This window comes from Notechis scutatus, chromosome 4 (assembly GCF_049901735.1).
Source record: "Notechis scutatus isolate UNSWTSFEM ecotype Mainland chromosome 4, rNotScu1.2, whole genome shotgun sequence".
NCBI lineage: Eukaryota > Metazoa > Chordata > Lepidosauria > Squamata > Elapidae > Notechis > Notechis scutatus.
The window spans coordinates 64,319,736-64,337,637 of NC_142012.1; the positions used below are offsets into that span (position 1 = coordinate 64,319,736).

The 17,902-nt window shown below is 35.2% G+C and overlaps 1 non-coding gene across 1 annotated transcript; it reads left to right on the forward strand.

The window, feature by feature from the left end:
• The first annotated feature begins 7,801 nt into the window (after positions 1-7,801).
• LOC113417982 (small nucleolar RNA SNORA66) lies at positions 7,802-7,929 on the forward strand. Its single transcript, XR_003371691.1, has one exon. It is a non-coding gene; the product is annotated as a small nucleolar RNA SNORA66 (small nucleolar RNA).
• The last annotated feature ends 9,973 nt before the right edge of the window (positions 7,930-17,902 follow it).

Genomic DNA, 17,902 nt, shown 5'->3' on the forward strand with positions numbered 1-17,902 from the left:
CATATTTGCCAAGATACCTTGTCTCGCTTGTAACAAAACCACAAGCTAGGGAGTTTAGCAAGATGGGTTTGTGACATCCAGCCATTCTAGCCTAGCAACAGGGGATGGGGAAAGCTGTGTTTCAAGTAGCCAATCAATAACTGACAAGTTATATTTCTGTGTTTTGCCCCTTCTGAACAAGTATATAGGCATTTGCTGTTCAATAAGAAAGTTGTTCAGAAGTGACTCTCACTAAAATACTCTGTTTACGCAAATAAAACCAACTTATTTTTGGATTCCAAGGTCTGAGTCTTGTAATTTCCTGCAACGGATGGAAGGAAGGAAGGAAGGAAGGAAGGAAGGAAGGAAGGAAGGAAGGAAGGAAGGAAGGAAGGAAGAGTTTTGTTAGGATTTTTAGCACTTTTTAAAGCAGTTTTGTATTAGACTTTGCAAATATTCATCTCACTAAGCAAGGAAACTGAAAACAAACAGATGCAGAGAAGCAAGATTATCAGGAGAAGGATCAGTATTAGAGCTCTGGATCCAGTATCTCTTTCTCTTTGCTTCTTTTTTCCACAGCCTCATCAAGAAACATTTTTACAGAACTGTGAAAAACAAGTAGATTCCCATGAATCACAGAACCCTAGGGGGTATCTTGGGAAAGGTATGTTTTGGTGATAGGTGATTCCCCGTTGAGAGGAACCAAGACAGTATACATTTAGATCTAACATGGGGAAAGTGTTGTCTTACAGGTGCCTGTGTGAAGAACATGAGAAAGGAGGATTACATAGATTCTTCAAACCCCATTGTTCTACACCTTTCATTTATGTGAGAATGAATTACATAGCCAAAAGAGATATTGTAAGAACTTGTGGAAGTTAAGATGCCTTGAGCAATAAGATGCAGAAACTGGAATCACAAATAATTATTCTCATCATGTTTTCTATCTGAGGACCATGGTTCAAAACAAAGAAAAAATAAACAAGATTCCAGAAGTCAACATCTGGCTATGTTGATGTATTCATTGACAATGAAATGTCAGAAAGGATTCCTGAGTGAGACAAGCTACTGTTTATATAAACTGAAAAGCAAGTGTTTGGAAGCTGGGAATTCAGTTTGCAGTGCTAAAACAAAAAAGCTGAAAGACCTTAAATATTTCTACATCCATACCTAGTACATAAATAAGAACAACTAAACATTTTTATTCAGAAAGACAAATAGGCTATGCTCAGCATTCATAAAATTTGATGGGAAGATAATCATGATTGGTATCTACCACTGAAAGGCTACAAAAGAAACAGATCCAAGAAAAAAGGTAATTGTATTATAGTATGTAATCTATTTATCCATCCATCCATCCATCCATTCATGGACATTCAAGAATTGAAGCACAGAAATCACTTTGAAAGTGTTTCGATATAAAATAAGAAATGAACGTGAAAAATGGGAAAAACAAAGTATCTTTCTATCATTCTTCAACACAGTGACTAAAGTAGTAGACCAGCAAAATACTGTGGACATAATATATTTAGATTTCAGCAAGGCATTCAATAAAGTAGGCCACAACCTACTTCTTAGTAAGCGAGAAAAAAGTGGAATAGATAGCACCACCATTAGATGGACTCGCAACTGTCTGGCAAACTGTACTCAACAAGTAGTCCTTACTGGGTCTAAGTCTACATGGAGGGAAGTAAGCAGTGGGGTGCCACAAGGTTCCGTCTTAGGCCCAGTACTCTTCAATATCTTCATTAATGACTTAGATGAGGGAGTAGAAGGGGAACTTACCAAATTTGCAGGTGATACTAAGATGGCAGGAATAGCTAACACCCAAGAAGATAGGCTCAAGATCCATCTGGATCTTGACAGACTAGAACACTGGGCCATATCTAACAAAATGAAATTCGGTGTAGAGAAAAGTAAAATCCTACACTTAGGCAAGAAAAACCAAAAGTACACATATAGACTGGGTGAAACCAGGCTCAATAGCAGTAACTGTGAAGGGGATCTTGGAGTCTTAGTGGACAACCAGCTAAATATGAGCCAGCAGTGTGCAGTAGCTGCCAAAAAAGCTAATGCAATTCTAAATTGTATTAACAGAGGGATACAATCAAGATCAAGGAAAGTACTAATACCACTCTATAAAGCCTTAGTAAGACCACACCTACAGTACTGCATCCAGTTTTGGTCACTACATTATAAGAAAGATGTTGAGACTCTAGAAAAAGTACAGAGAAGAGCAACCAGGATGATTAGCGGACTGGAGGCTAAAACATACAACGAACGGTTGCAGGAACTGGGCTTGGCTAGTCTAGTAAAGAGAAGCACCAGGGGAGACATGATAGCGGTCTTCCAAAATTTGAGGGGCTGCCACAGAGAGGAGGAAGCGCCTGTAGGCCAGACAAGGAATAATGGATGGAAACTGAACAAGGAGAGATTTAACCTGGAAATAAGGAGAAACTTTCTGACAGTGAGAACAATCAACCAATGGAACAGGTTGCCCTCGGAAGTTGTGGGAGCGTCATCACTTGAAACTTTCAAGAAGAGATTGGACTGCCATTTGTCAGAACTGGTGTAGGGTCTCCCGTTTGGGCGGGGGTTGGACTAGATGATCTACAAGGTCCCTTCCAACTCTGATTATCTGTATCTGTATCCTAAGAATTTATTGTAAACTGTCTAGGCAGACAACTGCTATCCCAATATTCTATTTTATACATGTTCTATTTATTTATCTAAGTACCAATAGTTGAAATCTTATCTGGCTTTCAAATTAATTTTCAAATTGACTCAGCCTTCCATCCCTCTGAGATGGCTAAAACGAGGATCCAGATTGTTGTGGGCAATACGCTGACTCTCTAAACCGCGTAGGGCTGTATAAGCACTGTGAAGCAGTATATAACTCTAAGTACTATTGCTATTTTGTTCAGTTTGCTTGTTTTACAAAAAGTTAAAGATCGATGGAGTAGCTGGTTCAAAAATGTTTAAGAAAGCATTACGTTGGCTATTCCAGTAATAGATAAAAATGTGATGCATGTTCTGAATACACACACACACACGCACACACACACACACACACACACACACACACATACATGCATTTTAAAGCCAATAAGATACATTAAAATCTTGGTTAAAGATGATAAAGATGGAGAAAAAATGTTCATTAAATTTGAACTTCTGTTAAATCTTGAATTGGCAAAATTTACATCATTATTTCTTGACAAAATGTCTTGACACTATTTGCAGCCATTTATATTGTTTGCATTTTAAATCACGATCCAAACAACTGCAAATATGAATTTAATATTTGAAACAAAAATATTATTTATATTACATAGTTTTGTGAATCATTTTGTAAGCACTATAATTTGTTGTTTAGGGGAGTGGGTGTGATGTTAAAAATAAAATTTGGTTTCCCTGAGTGGAAGTTTTATTTGCATCCTAAAAGTTTACCACAAACAATATCTATTTGCTATTTTAATACTGCAACATCTTATTTATCATTAGAATAGCACTATATAATTGTATTTCTAAACGATTGCAATTCTTTGTTGCATTTATTGTTGGCATTGTAGCATGATGTGTACATTAGATATTTGGAACCAGAACTTCAGAAGCTGTTTCAGAGAACTCAACAACAGAGTCAGCAAACACTTATTTACTGCTTCCACATGTCAAGAGTATTCAGATCTCACAAACAGTGGTACTAAATTCTTTTTTTAAAAAAAAAAAATAAATCTATTTATCTTAACATCCTGTAAAACCAGGAGTTTTAATTGTGACCTGGAAATTTAAACTGGATAATGTATTGATGCGGTGGCTTAGTGGCTAAGACACTGAGTTTGTAGATCAGAAAGGTCGGCAGTTCGGCGGTTCGAATCCTAGCACCACATAACGGAGTGAGCTTCCGTTACTTGTCCCAGCTTCTGCCAACCTAGCAGTTTGAAAGCATGTAAAAATGCAAGTAGAAAAACAGGGACCACCTTTGGTGGGAAGGTAACAGCATTCTGTGCGCCTTTGGCATTTACTCCTGCTGACCACATGACCATGGAGATGTCTTCGGACGGTCTGGCTCTTCGGCTTTGTAATGGAGATGAGCACCTTCCCCTAGAGCCGAAACAACTAGCACATATGTGCGAGGAGACACTTTACTTGTAATTTGTTGATATTTGAATATTCTAATAATCTGTTTGTAAATGATGGCAAAAGTAACCATCTTGATGAAGTAACCAAAGTGATTTGATGAAGTAAGGATTTGATTTTACAGACAAGAGTTTCTGTTGTGCTCAGTATTTCTTTCTGAGTATTTTAATTTCTTCCCCCTTTTCTACTTTAAAAATAAATAAAGCTAGCTGTTTTGCTTTCTCATATATCGTTCTTTAAGATAATTCTCACTCCCTACACCAGCCAATTTAAGTTGGCAAAATTCCTGACATACAAACCTCCTTGGTACATAACTTAAATATGAGACTGTCAGAGATAAAGAAACTCTTACTAAGATTTTTTTTTTAAAACAAATTTTATTAATTTTAAAGACAAACAAATCATCATTAACCATTACATACTTAAACCTTTTTCCATTATAAATTTTACAAGTCAAATAAAACCTTATTTTATACAATATCATTCTATTTTAAACCATTTCCATATGAGCATACAAATACCTCTTATCCAATTTCTCTTTACTTCTCTTTACTCTTATTCAATTTCACTATTATTATTTCATCTATTTCTTTCTGACTTGGTTACCATTATTCTCATTCTGTATTTCTGCAAGGTTTTATTAATTCTCCCAGAAACATAAACACACAACACACAAACATAAAAAATCTTTTAGGAAAGTAACTTGGCCCCAGGTACCTCTCTCTACATGGACTTCAATTATATTCATGCTCATCTTACATATCATTACCTATTTTATTTACCATTCTATATCTTCTATATTAGCTTCTCCACACATTTCACTCTTCTTAATTCTATCTTATTTAATCCATCTTAATTTGAGTCATTATATTTGTATCTTTTGTCCATTCTTTATTATCCCTCTGTCTCATTCCTTATAATAATAAAAAAAGAATTTCTCCTGAAATCACTAATCAGAGTATGATGCCTTTCTATCTTCCCCCTAAATTAATTAGATTAACATTTAAAATAACACTTAATACCCAATCTGATTCTGCTTGGTACATTCTATCTACTATTTTTTTTTTTAATAAAAGAAAAATAATAAATCCAAAATGATTAAATAAATAGTTAAATAATAGATCTAAATATTGAATCTTATAACATTCCCATTGCCTTTTCCAAAAACAAATGCTACTATAATAATTTTATAATAACATCAATACCATAGTCATACTAAACTCTTTAATTAAAACTCAATATTCTAAACATTCCCTTTAATATTTTATTAAATTTTAAAATCAATCATTACTAAACATTTCAACATTTTAATCTCTTATTAACTCTTAAACCATTCTAATTTTCTATTTCTAATACAAATGCTACAATACCATCTTATGTACCTTGCAAAATCTTTTTTAAAGAAATTGTACTTTACCCTTTGTCCCTAAAAAAGATTCCTCTTTTCCCATCTAATTTCAAAACTCTGTGGCTTTTCTCCACCTTTTCCCTTTCTTTCTCCCCCCACCAAACCTTCCTACCCCCCTTCTCCTAGCCTCTGCCTTGCTGGCTTCCCTTCTCTGTTGTGTTCCTTTTTTCTTTTGTTTACTATCATTATATTGATTTTGCACCTTATTTTTCTCTTTCTTGGGTGTTTTTTTAAATCTTAAGTCCTTCATTTTCCTTCCTTTCTTCCTTCCTTCTTTCTTAGTTAAATTTTGAAATTCATTAAAGATGGCTTCTTCTTCTTCTTCTTCTTCTTCTGCTGCTGCTGCCTCCATCTGTTGTAGTGTTTGTTGATAGTTAGCAAGCGCCATTTCTAAAAAAAAGAAGGCTTCTTTCACACCATCTTTGCCATCTGTTTTTGTTTGCTCATATTCTTTTCTCAGTTCCTCAGCAAAAAAAGCCATTATAAATCTTTTCTTTTCTTTTTTCTTTTCCCCTCTTTCTTCTTGCACCAACCAAGATATTTAAAAAAAAAAATAGAACAATCCCAAAGTCCTCAATCAATCCAAGCCAAGACAAAGTTCTCACTTTCTCTTCCTGGGGTAGTATCAATCAAAAAAAAAGAAAGTCCAAATCTGTATCTTAAAGCCTTATTGGAATTATATTTCAGTCTTCAAATCCTTAAGGCATCTCCTCCAACAAAATCTTAACATATGAATATATTTTTTGTCCTCTCCCTTCCCACTTACCACATAAAGCTAGTTTTTACCTGAAAAAGACAGGTTTCTCAGTATCCACTTATTGATTCCGTAGGGAAGGAGAGTAAACTTTCCTTTCAGCACCTCAAAATTGCCGCTTATTTTCTCTTGTGGAAAGAATCATTCAAAAAACCATAATTTCCAGGAATTGTGTTAAATGTGTCTTAGAGTCCTGGGTCAACCAAGAAAACTTTCACTCTCAAAGGCTTTCTCCTCTTCTTCCTGCGCATTCTTACCCAGCTGCCGGCTTCTTTGTGGCGGCCATTACGGACCGCCGCTGCACCGTCTTGGGAAAAGGGGGTTCTTCCGGCCGGGGAGGGGGTCTGCAACACCCCCAAACCCCTCTCCGGATCCCCCTATCTTCAGCTACCCCTGCAGGGCAGCCTTAGCTCCGAACCCGTCCGGATCGGAGCACCAAAAACGGCTAGCGCAGCAGGGATCGCGCAGTATCGCGAATCCCTGCCGCTCGCGAAGCCGACAAACCGGAAGTCCGAAACTCTTACTAAGATTTTTGAAAGATTTTTTCATCTTGTTTATGAATATTAAGGATTTAATTACATTGATTGCTGCTGTTACTTATTCATGACAACCTTGAGAAAATTAGATCAATTCATAATTATTCTGAAGCAAAACTCTTTTACATAGTATTATGTAATATAGAAATAATACTTTTACATATCATTATGTAATATAGAAATTACTCTTTCACATAGTATTATGTAATATAGAAATGCACAATCTGATTCCTTCGGCTGCATATTTCTAAACTTTGCAATAGGTAATGTGACAGGTTCAGAAAAAATATTGAATTCAAGACTTGGGTAATCACATAATATTACATTTTAATTAAGTGTAAATTAAACAAATGTTTAATAATTTAAACAATATTTTTAGATAAATGATTCTCAATCTTGGAAACTTGTTTGGACTTCAACTACTATGTTGCCTGGGGAATCTGGGAATTGAAGTCCACACATCTTAAAGTTGCCAAGGTTAGAAACACGGCTTTGTGGTTTATATCTGGAAATCTAAGTGTGAACCTCAGCTTGGAAAGAAGTTTGTATCTTGTAGCATTTGCAGTAATAGTGCTGCAATCAGTAGTGATTGGCCAATTTATAATTAATTAAAACTCAGTTAATTAATTTTAATTATTGTTTTCCTATTATGAACTTGTTCTGTTTGTGCCATGCCCTTTAAAAACCTTCAGCAGAATAAATAACACTGCATTGCTCTCTATAGAACATACATATTAGATTTATACATGAAAGAATATTTTAAGGGCGTGACTTGCATGATAAGGGTTGGCTTTCCATTTTGCATACAGGAAAATTTTTAAATGAGCTAGAATTGTAGACTCCTACAGTGTTCTTTTGTTATTGAGGAAAAGAAGTGCTTTATTGACAATTTTATGGATAAATATATTTATAAGGAGCAAGATCTCCTGTAATCATTATATACGTAGAAATTATGATAATCAGTTTAGATCTTATTTTAAATTTTTTAAAAAATGATCACTAGTTCTGCATGAAGTAGCAGAAGCAAAGGAACAGTTTTGCTAAATTCAACAGGGTAAAAGAAGTTTACTAGCCTTAAATATAACAAGGCTGCTTACTCTATGCCAGCGGTCCCCAAAGTTGGCAACTTTAAGACTTGTGGACTTCAACTCCCTATGCTGGCTGGAGAATTATGGAAATTGAAGTCCACTTAGTCTTAAAGTTGCCAACTTTGGAGACTTCTGCTCTATGCCATGACAACACAAACGGTCCCTAGTTTATTAAAAATCGCACCGTTTTAGCTCTTATGCTGTTGCTCGTTATACTGACTGTATATACTGTATTAGTGTAGTATAACTGCTGATTCTCCTGTACCGTATTTTAACAAAGCTGATAATAAGAACACATTTGCACCATAGTATTGAGATTTCCACACAATGTTGTGGCTATAGAAAAAATTTAAATCAGATCTTATAGCTCCCCCATGTGGAAATTTAAAACACTGAATGGAATAATGAAATAAAATTAGCAACAATGCTATTTAAATTGATTAAAATTTATATTATGTTTTTATAATTTATATTTTGGCATATATATTTCTATAAATACCTTTGACAATGTGATTTTAGACAGTGAGATTACAAAATTACAAATACTTTATAATGTCATTTTGAATAATTTCTCAACAGGGAAATACATATGCCAGAAAATAGATTTTTGTAAACTCCTAGAATTTTTAAAATAATGCTAGAACCATAGCAACAGAAGTTGGACTATGTCAAATATTTTAACAATCATAACATTACACTGCAACCCTAAGCATTTTAGTGCTTTTTAAGAAGTGGCACTTTATTGGATTTTCAGCATTGAACAGTTACGAAAGATACACAGATATGACAGAGGCTGGAATTTTACGCATCTTTTATAGGATTAAGATGAATTGTAAATGAGGGAGTTCCTTCATAGTAAATATTAAAGTGATCAAAATACAAGCATAGTTTTCTTCACCTTTATTTTGCTTTCCAGAAAGAGAAGAGTTTTGCCGAAACTCAAGTTTCATTTCTCTGGTCAGACCCAAAGACTTTTCTAGTGTATCTTATGAAATAATATTTTCAGTTAAGAAATTGAGAATTTTTAAATCCAATCTAACATGGTGCTAACCTGTACTATAAATTTCAAGTAATACATGGCCATAATTTTTCATGGTTTATTAGTGACTATTGCAAATGATGGAAAAGTGCATGTCTCTTTATTGCTTAAGGAAACAGTCAGCAAGTTCCTCTAAGGGATGAAACAGGAAACTGTGAGATGTTGCAAAAGCAGCTAAAGAAGAACCATCCACAGAAAGAGTAGAGAATAAAGGGCTTAAAGATAAATTGCTGTATTCTGGGAAACAGGAATTGATTTTCGCTGAGATTTGTATTTTAGATCTCCTGTTGCAATATTCACTTTTTAAAAAATAAAGTAGGAAGTAGGAGCCAATCTGATGAAAGTTTTGTGGAAGCTACGGTAATAATAGCCCAGTGAACTGGTTGAACTGTTGGATGAACTTTATACAGTAGCCATATTTCCTTTCTTGCTTCACACTTTTAACTTTCACTATGCTCCATGCAGAGTGAGTGTGTGTGTATGTGTGTGTGTGTTACTGACATTGGGATTACTAGCAATAAAATACAAGCATTCGGAATATAAACAATTGTCAAAAAGAATAAATACTTTAAAAATAGGAAGTTTGGTTGAAGTGGGTTAATGAGCTCCATTTTTATTCATTAGAAAGTTTACATTATTTAATTAAAAAAAATTCAAGGCTTTGCAAAATATCTTGGATCTAATTAGATGCGTATATCCTCTGTGAATTTGCTTATACAGTATAATTCACTTTCGATTTGCAGTTTTATAATCTTAACAGCAGAACAAAAATATGCATAATCTGGATGAAATTTACATTTAATTTTTCCTTTGACTAGCCCTGGCTGCAATTATAATCATACAAAGCTAAAATAACTTTTCAGGCAACTTTAAATCTCACTGGAATAGTGAGTGAGAAGGAAGGAAGGAAGGAAGGAAGGAAGGAAGGAAGGAAGGAAGGAAGGAAGAAAGAAAGAAAGAAAGAAAGAAAGAAAGAAAGAAAGAAAGAAAGAAAGAAAGAAAGAAAGAAAGAAAGAAAGAAGGAAGAGATGGAAGGAAGGAAGGAAGGAAGGAAGGAAGGAAGGAAGGAAGGAAGGAAGGGAGGGAGGAAGGAAAAAGGGAACATTTATAGTAGGCCTGCTTCAGAGGTGGTATTCAGCAGGTTCTGACCATTTCTGGAGAACCGGTAGCAGAAATTTTGAGTAGTTCAGACAAATGGTAAATATCAACTCTGACTGGCCCCGCCCCCATCTATTCCCTGTCTCCTGAATCCCAGCTGATTGGCTAGGTCTTCTTTTGTTGCCCTGCACAGGACAACAGAGCTGGAAAGTAAGTTAGTGATATGGGAGGAATGGGGGTTTTTCAGTAACCTTCCCCTGGAGTGGGGTGGGAATGGAGATTTTACACTATCCTGTCCTTGCCACGCCCACCACCAAGCCACACCCACAGAACTGGTAGTACAAAAATTTGATTCCCAGCCTGGCCTGCTTATAGCCATGCTGATCTTGTTTTTGTCAGTCAAAATTGCATCACTTATTCTTGCTCCCATTGTAACCCTGTTTGTATTTCTAACTCAAAAAAGAATTAAAGAATCCAAGAAGGAAGAGAAAAAAGATTTATGCTAATATATTCGCTCTCATAAATGGTAGTCTTTCAACAGTTGGTTATATTGAATATGGTACTAGCATAGGGAGTGCTTCTATTGTAGCAATCTTTAAGTGTATTTTCATTCTGAACGTTCCTGTCAGTAGAAGGAAGGTGTTGTTGTTGTTTTGTCTAGTTCCTTCCTCTTCTTCCAACACCATCTCTGCTGCTATATTACAGGATTTCTGCAATATTTTAGAATGAATACTCGAAAGAATTCTGAGGGAAGAGAAAATGAAGAATCTATTTTTTTTAAAAAAAAAAATGTGTTCTTTGGATCAGAAACCTTTGCTAAATAGCAATAGTAAATCTGTTCAAGAAAGGGAAAATCTGGCTTCATCTGTTATTTTATAATTATTCATTTCACTCATTCTCTTGTTAATATGCAACCTATCCCTTCTAGATGTTTCAGTTGCTATTCCAGTGCTATTTAGTGCAGGCATCTAATGATCTTAATATAAACTGTTGCCATTATCATTCATTCACTAACCAAAGACTGATATTTTTAAAGGGTTCCTAAACAGACTGAACTGAAGCATGTATCAGCGAAAGAGATCAACTCAGAACTACTATTAATATGTTTAAAAAAAATGGTGTGCTAAAAGTAGTGTGGAAACTTGCAAAGGAGATTATAAATCTACACACAGAGAGGCAAATAGGCAGTAAAAGGTAAATGGAAGGCAAGCAATATGAACCGGTTTTTCATTTGAAATCCTTTTGTGTGTGTGTGTGTGTATGATTCTGGTCTACAAATCAAATAATCTATGAAGCAAATTGATTTTATTTAATGCTCTAAGGAGGAGAAAATCCTAATCTTTACACTTGCCTGTTTGATTAGGAGAATGGGAACCAGTGACAAAAAAAAAAAAATCCACAGATCCTTATAATCCAGTGGTGGGATTCAAAATTTTTTACTACTGGTTCTGTGGGCATGGCTTGGCGGGCGTGGCGTTGCTTGGTGGGAAGGGGAAGGATACTATAAAATCTCCATTCCCACGCCATTTCAGGGGAAGGATGCTGTAAAATCCCTATTCTCTCCCCACCCCACTAGCCTGCTTTCCAGCTCCGTTCTCCTGTGCAGGGCAACAAAAGAAGACCCAGCCAATCAGCTGGGACTCCGGAGGCAGAGAATAGATGAGGGCGGGGCCAGTCAGAGGTGGAATTCCAAACTACTCAAAATTTCCACTACCGGTTCTCCTGAACAGGTCAGAACCTGCTGAATACCACCTCTGTTATAATTCTATATAAAGCCATGAACTTCTATAAACTTCAGGAATAATCATTGTTTAGAAATTAGCCATGAACTTCTATAAACTTCAGGAATAATCATTGTTTAGAAATTAGTTCTCCTTATTCTGCTGTGTGTTAAAGTTGTGTAATCATTCTATCTGTAAGAAGTAATCACGCACACACACACACACACACACACACACCCAATCCTAGAGAATGAAATATTTTGGGGAATATTAAGGGGTAGACTATTATATTTCCCCAAAGGAGAAATGGAGAAACATATTCTTAGAGACAGAAAGCAGCCTCCAGTTTTTCTTAATAGCCTACAGCAGATGCTCATTAAGTAATCTTGGGCTAGCCTATTCACAAAATACTTTTACCTCCAGGTGATGGGATTAAGGACATGACATGACATTAACCCCATTCATTGAGAAAGGTGGAAACAATACCTGTCCATTTAGAAAGACAATAAATCAATTACACATGCCTGACAGGATTAGGATAAAAAATCAGTTACACATGCCTGACAGGATTAGGACTAAGGAAGTGATAATTAAGACCCCCATCATGACCCTTTGCGGAACAAGTAAAACCAATCAAATAATAAAAACACACAAAGCAAGCCTCCAGATTACAAAATATTGTAAAAAAAACCTCTTTTGTTTAAAGACCATAAGAGGTATCTCTTTCTGACATTTTTAAGTTTAACTACAGATAGTCCTTGCTTACAACCATTCATGTACTATATAGGACCAAGAAACCAAACCTGCCCCAGAATCAGCTGTTCTAGAATAGTTGGTGCTCATCACTAAACAGAATCTTTCTTTTTCAATTAGCCTCCATTTTGTTTCCAGCGCCTTTCTCCCAGCTTGGAACTGAACCAGATGGATTTTTCTTCCAACATATCTAACAGAAAATGGAATAGAAGAGAAAGTTTGATCTCTTGGTAATTTCATGCTTATTTTTTTAGCAAGAATGCAATGAGAAGAGTGTTCAAGTTTGGTTTTGTTAACTGCTTCCTGAAGAAGGTTTCTACCAGTGGCCTAAGAAGTGCTTGTAAAAGTTTTGTTCAGATTCAAGTTCAGATGATGGACATTCTTTTGGAAGTGTTCAGGGTAGCTGGGAAGCTGGAACAATACCAGTAGTTCAAATGGAGATAGGAAGACTCCTACCACACATTTCCTTCCTTCAAGTTTGAGAGATCTTGACACACGTTCCTTTTGTGGAAAATGTCACTGCATGTCACCATCTTACATTAAAGACTGAATTTTCTCCCAAAATCTTTATAATAATTGCCATTATTCAGAAAAACAATCTGAATAATCAAAAATAAATAAGAAAAATAATCTTAACTGAATAACAAATCTTAATAGCTGCTATTAAAGTGTTTAAAATAGGCATATCTTGAGGAGAGAAAATCCAGAGTTTATTTTAAAGAGATTCTGATTAAACTAAATTTCCAATCAACTATTAACGTATCTTCAAATATCTGAACATTATTGTTAAAAATATTTTTTATTCTACTTTTATTATTTTTATAAATAACTTGAGCCTCTTCCTCCTATTTTCCCCACAACAACAATCCTTTAAGGTAAACTGGGCTGAGAGAGAGTGATTTTCATGCCTAAAGCAGGATTAGAACTCACAGCTTCCTGGTTTCTAGCCCTGTGCTTTAACTGCTGAACAAAATTGTCTCTTTTGTTTAAAGACCATAAGAGGTATCTCTTTCTGACATTTTTAAGTTTAACTACAGATAGTCCTTGCTTACAACCATTCATGTACTATATATAGGACCAGTCCTCGGAACTGCAACTTTGATAGCACAACCATGATCATGTGATCATGATTCTGACCCTTCGCAACTCACAATTGCAACAGTCCCAGTGACATGATCAGCCTTGGCAAACTTTACTGCTGGCTTCTGACAATTGAAGTCACTGGGGAAGCCAGCAAGGGGTAACAAAATGACACTGACCACATGACACTGCACTTAATAACTCTGGAATTTGCTTAATGACGGCAATTGAAACGGCCATTTTAATTTCGACACGGTCATGCAATGTTGCACTTTGCAACCTGCTCACTGAGTTGGTAGTTCCAATTACCATCATTAAGTGAGAACTGCCTGCATAAACCATTGAATCTTTCCTTGAACAATTTCTATTTGTTTTTCTTGTCAAGTTTTATTACATTTATTGGAATTATTATTTTGGATGCTTTTTAATAATCTTATGAGTTGTTAATAGCATAATTTAAAGGAACAATGAATGTAAAGCCATTATACTTTGAAATGTATTATTTGTGAAGGCAAGGAGACAAGTTTATTTATAGTTATTTATAGTTACTTGCCAAATGTATACATCATGAATCAATTATTACTGGGACTGTGGTCTTATGCTAGTTCTTGATGTATGTGCTCTGTCTGTTCCTTAGTCTTTTCTTTCCTGTGACTTTTTAGAAACTCTACAGAAAAGAAAGAATCAGAGGTGGGTATTCAGCAGGTTCTGACCAGTTCTGGAGAACCGGTAGCAGAAATTTTGAGTAGTTTGGAGAACCAGCAAATTGGGATTGGATAAGATAAGTTTCATATTTAATAATGACAAGAATGATGCAATATGAAATTAAACAAATAAAATGAATAGGTAACTATGGTCATGTTTGTATTGAGATGTGAAACCTGGAACCATACTGCTTGCCAAATGAGAATTTTTTATTTAAAAAAAACCAAAATGGAAACAGGGAGAAAATTGAATAATGGAATTACTAGGTATGTTTAATTGATATGGTGATAGGCATTTGGAGAGAGTAAGGTTGAAAATAAACATTGAAGAATGTATGAATTAATATGAATATATGCAATGAGAGATGTATGATATATTGATGCCACACTGTTAATGTATTGTTGTTATATGTAGATTGAATTAAAAAAAATTGGAAAAAAATATAAATAACTTTTTTAAATGTTGTTTTTAAACTGATAATTTACTAAAATTGTTTAAGGAGGCTGTCTTTAACTTAAGCCGGATTCACTTAAAAATCGTGTTGGTCACTTAACAAATGCAGTGGTTTTCTTAGCAACCGTGGCAAGAAAAGTTGTAAAATAGTCAAAACATACTTAACTGCCTCTCTCAGCAACAGAAATTTTGGGCTTAATTGAGGTTGTAAGTTGAGGACTAATTGTACTTGTTTGATGAAGGAGTAAGACACTTTTTTATATATTATTTTCTTTTACTTTACTATATTTTTTTCTTCATTTTTCCCCATTTTCCTCTTTTCTGTACCTTCCATTTTTACTATTTATGCTTTTTTAGCGTGTATTCATTTTTATTTGTTCTAAATCTTAATCTTTAATAAAAGTACTATAAAAAAATAAAATGAAGTTTTCCCGTCAAAAAGGAAATGCTGCTCAGCTTATTGCTGACAGAAAAAAAAATCTAAAAAAAGTCTGACGAGAAGTTTATCACAGCTACGATGAGTTGGCAAGTACATTTCCTCCTTTGGGAGTTAATCAAGAATACTAACTTTTACTTAAAGACATCCACGTATTTTTTTTCTGCATGTATTGTTTTTATATTGATCGGATTTACTTAACTTTTTATGGGCAGTTATTATGAAAATGGCAGATAATAACATTGCAGAAATTAGATATAAAATTATGCCAGATATAAATAAGTGATGAGTGGTGGTTGAACGAAAATTAAATGTTGGTCATTATTTTGGCACTTTTGAATGGAAAATAAACTTCTTTTTTAATCAAGGCACCTGGAGTTTCTCTTTTCTGATAAAATATATTTAATAATAAGACAAACCAGGATGTTGAAGAAGCCTCAATCAGTAGCATTGTGCTATTGACTCCATGGCTGCTTTCACTTTCCATTTGGGAAAAGCAGGAAAAGTCACTTTAAGTTTCAATTTGTTTCTTTCAGGGTGAAACTCCTTGAATCAGCATTTTCTGACTTCTTTAACTTTTATTTTTTATATTTTATTTAGAAAATTTATACTATATTTTTTCCTGATGCTTTAGGGCAGTTAGCAGCAATAAATAGGAAAAAATAGCCATACAAATAATTGTACAAAACAAATCAAAACCAAGAAACCTTTTCAGTAGTATATATTAACTGTATAAAAGGCAAATAAAATTTTATGTCCTCATAACTATGTATTCACCAAATTTAGCCATTTTTGTTCTTAGTAGAAGTTACTCCGAAATGTGTAAATACAAGGCTCCATTCACTAAAATAAAAATATTAAAAAATTGTGAAATTATATAAAAATGCTTTTCATTTTGGTCCCTGCACATCACATATTAGTTTGCTGTCTGCACAAAAACCTTACTGGAATATTCTATATTTGAAATTTCTGACAGGAAGTTCCTCTCTATTTTTGTAATTTTCATTTTTCTTTTTTTTTAGCAAACAGAACTCTGGAACACATTTTGCTGAGTTGTTGTTCTTACTCATTTTATATTTTTAGAGTTTAAAAAGTTACAAATATTTCCCTTGCTTCCAAAAAAATACAGGTAGTATTTTTGCAGTATTATTCCTTGCCATCTCTCTCTCTCTCTCTCTCTCTCTCTCTCACACACACACACACACACACTTCATTTTAGAGATAGCCAAGTGCTCAGTACCACCTACATATTGCATAAAGTCAGAAAAGCAAGTGGATGCGTTGGTTGGTTGGTTATTTCTTTCCTCATAAACTGAAGTAATCTATAGAACATTGGTCAACCCTGACAGAAATTCCATGGGGTGGGCCAAACCTCCACTTTGTTAAATGCGTTCCTAAGGAGGCAAGTTGTGGCCCTCTCAAAGTCCAGTAAAATGAAGAAAGACTGAATACTCATGGATACATTCCATTGAATGAGCCTGTTGCAGGAAATGCTGTTCTCCTTAAGTGCTTGTAGATGGTATTTTCCTGGGGAGATCTTCAGGAAGCCTCATTTCTGATCTCACAGTGGTCTTCAAGAGCAGCACAGAGGTGGTATTCAGCAGGTTCTGACCAGTTCTGGAGAACTGGTAGCGGACATTTTGAGTAGTTCAGAGAACCAGCAAATGCCACCTCTGACTCGCCCTGCCCCCATCTATTCTCTGCCTCCCGAGTCCCAGCTGTTCAGCTAGGTCTTCTGTTGTTGCCCTGCACAGGAAAACGGAGCTGGAAAGCAGGTTAGTGGGGTGGGGAAGGAATGGGGATTTTGCAATAGCCTTCCCCTGGAGTAGGGAGGGAATGGGGATTTTGCAGTATCCTTCCCCTGCCATGCCCACCAAGCCACACCCACAGAACCGCTAGTGAAAAAATTTGAATCCCACCGCTGGAGCAGCACCATATAAAATGGAATAAAGTATCACTTACATCGCTTTGTTATGATCCTGATTGCCTAGGCAGAAGCGGGCATTGATGGAGTCCTTTATTACAGCTGTGCTGACTGGAGAATTCTGGGAATCGAAGTCCACAAGTCTTAAAGTTGCCAAGTTTGGGGACCCCTGCTATAAGGGGATCGACTTGCACTAAAGCACATTTCTTAATCACAAATCTATTCCTAATCGTGTGAATAGCTCAGATTACGGAAAGTACTTTACAAAAATCTAAATTTGTTTAGTTAAGTTTGAAACTTAATCTACGAAACCCCCACATCTGGAAAGAAAAGAGGAAGAGCTGCAACAAAGTGGATGGACTCAGTTGCAGTGGCAATGATATAGCAGACTTGGTCATTAGAGACTTGGTATGCGATAGATTTGTCATGGAAAAAAAATCTATCCAAATTATGATTGCTGCACATGTATGTATGTATTATGTATAACCTGATCATACATAATAATTGACTCCCACATCTCATCCTTTCTCTTTTTCAGTGAATTTCTAACTGCTGTCAATCAGCTTCCTCCTAAGGTTTTTGTGCATCATATTTGAAGGTGGCCTTCCTTCTTAATTAAACCGTTTCACTGTCAGTCAATTGATTCTCTTACTGAGCACATAGAAACATAAGAGCCCCAACATCGAAGGCTAATTGAATAAAAATATTAAAAACACTTTGTTTTTTCAGCCTCTCAAACTTTCACCTTCCCTATGTGTGTGCATATTAATAAATGGTAAAGTATAAAA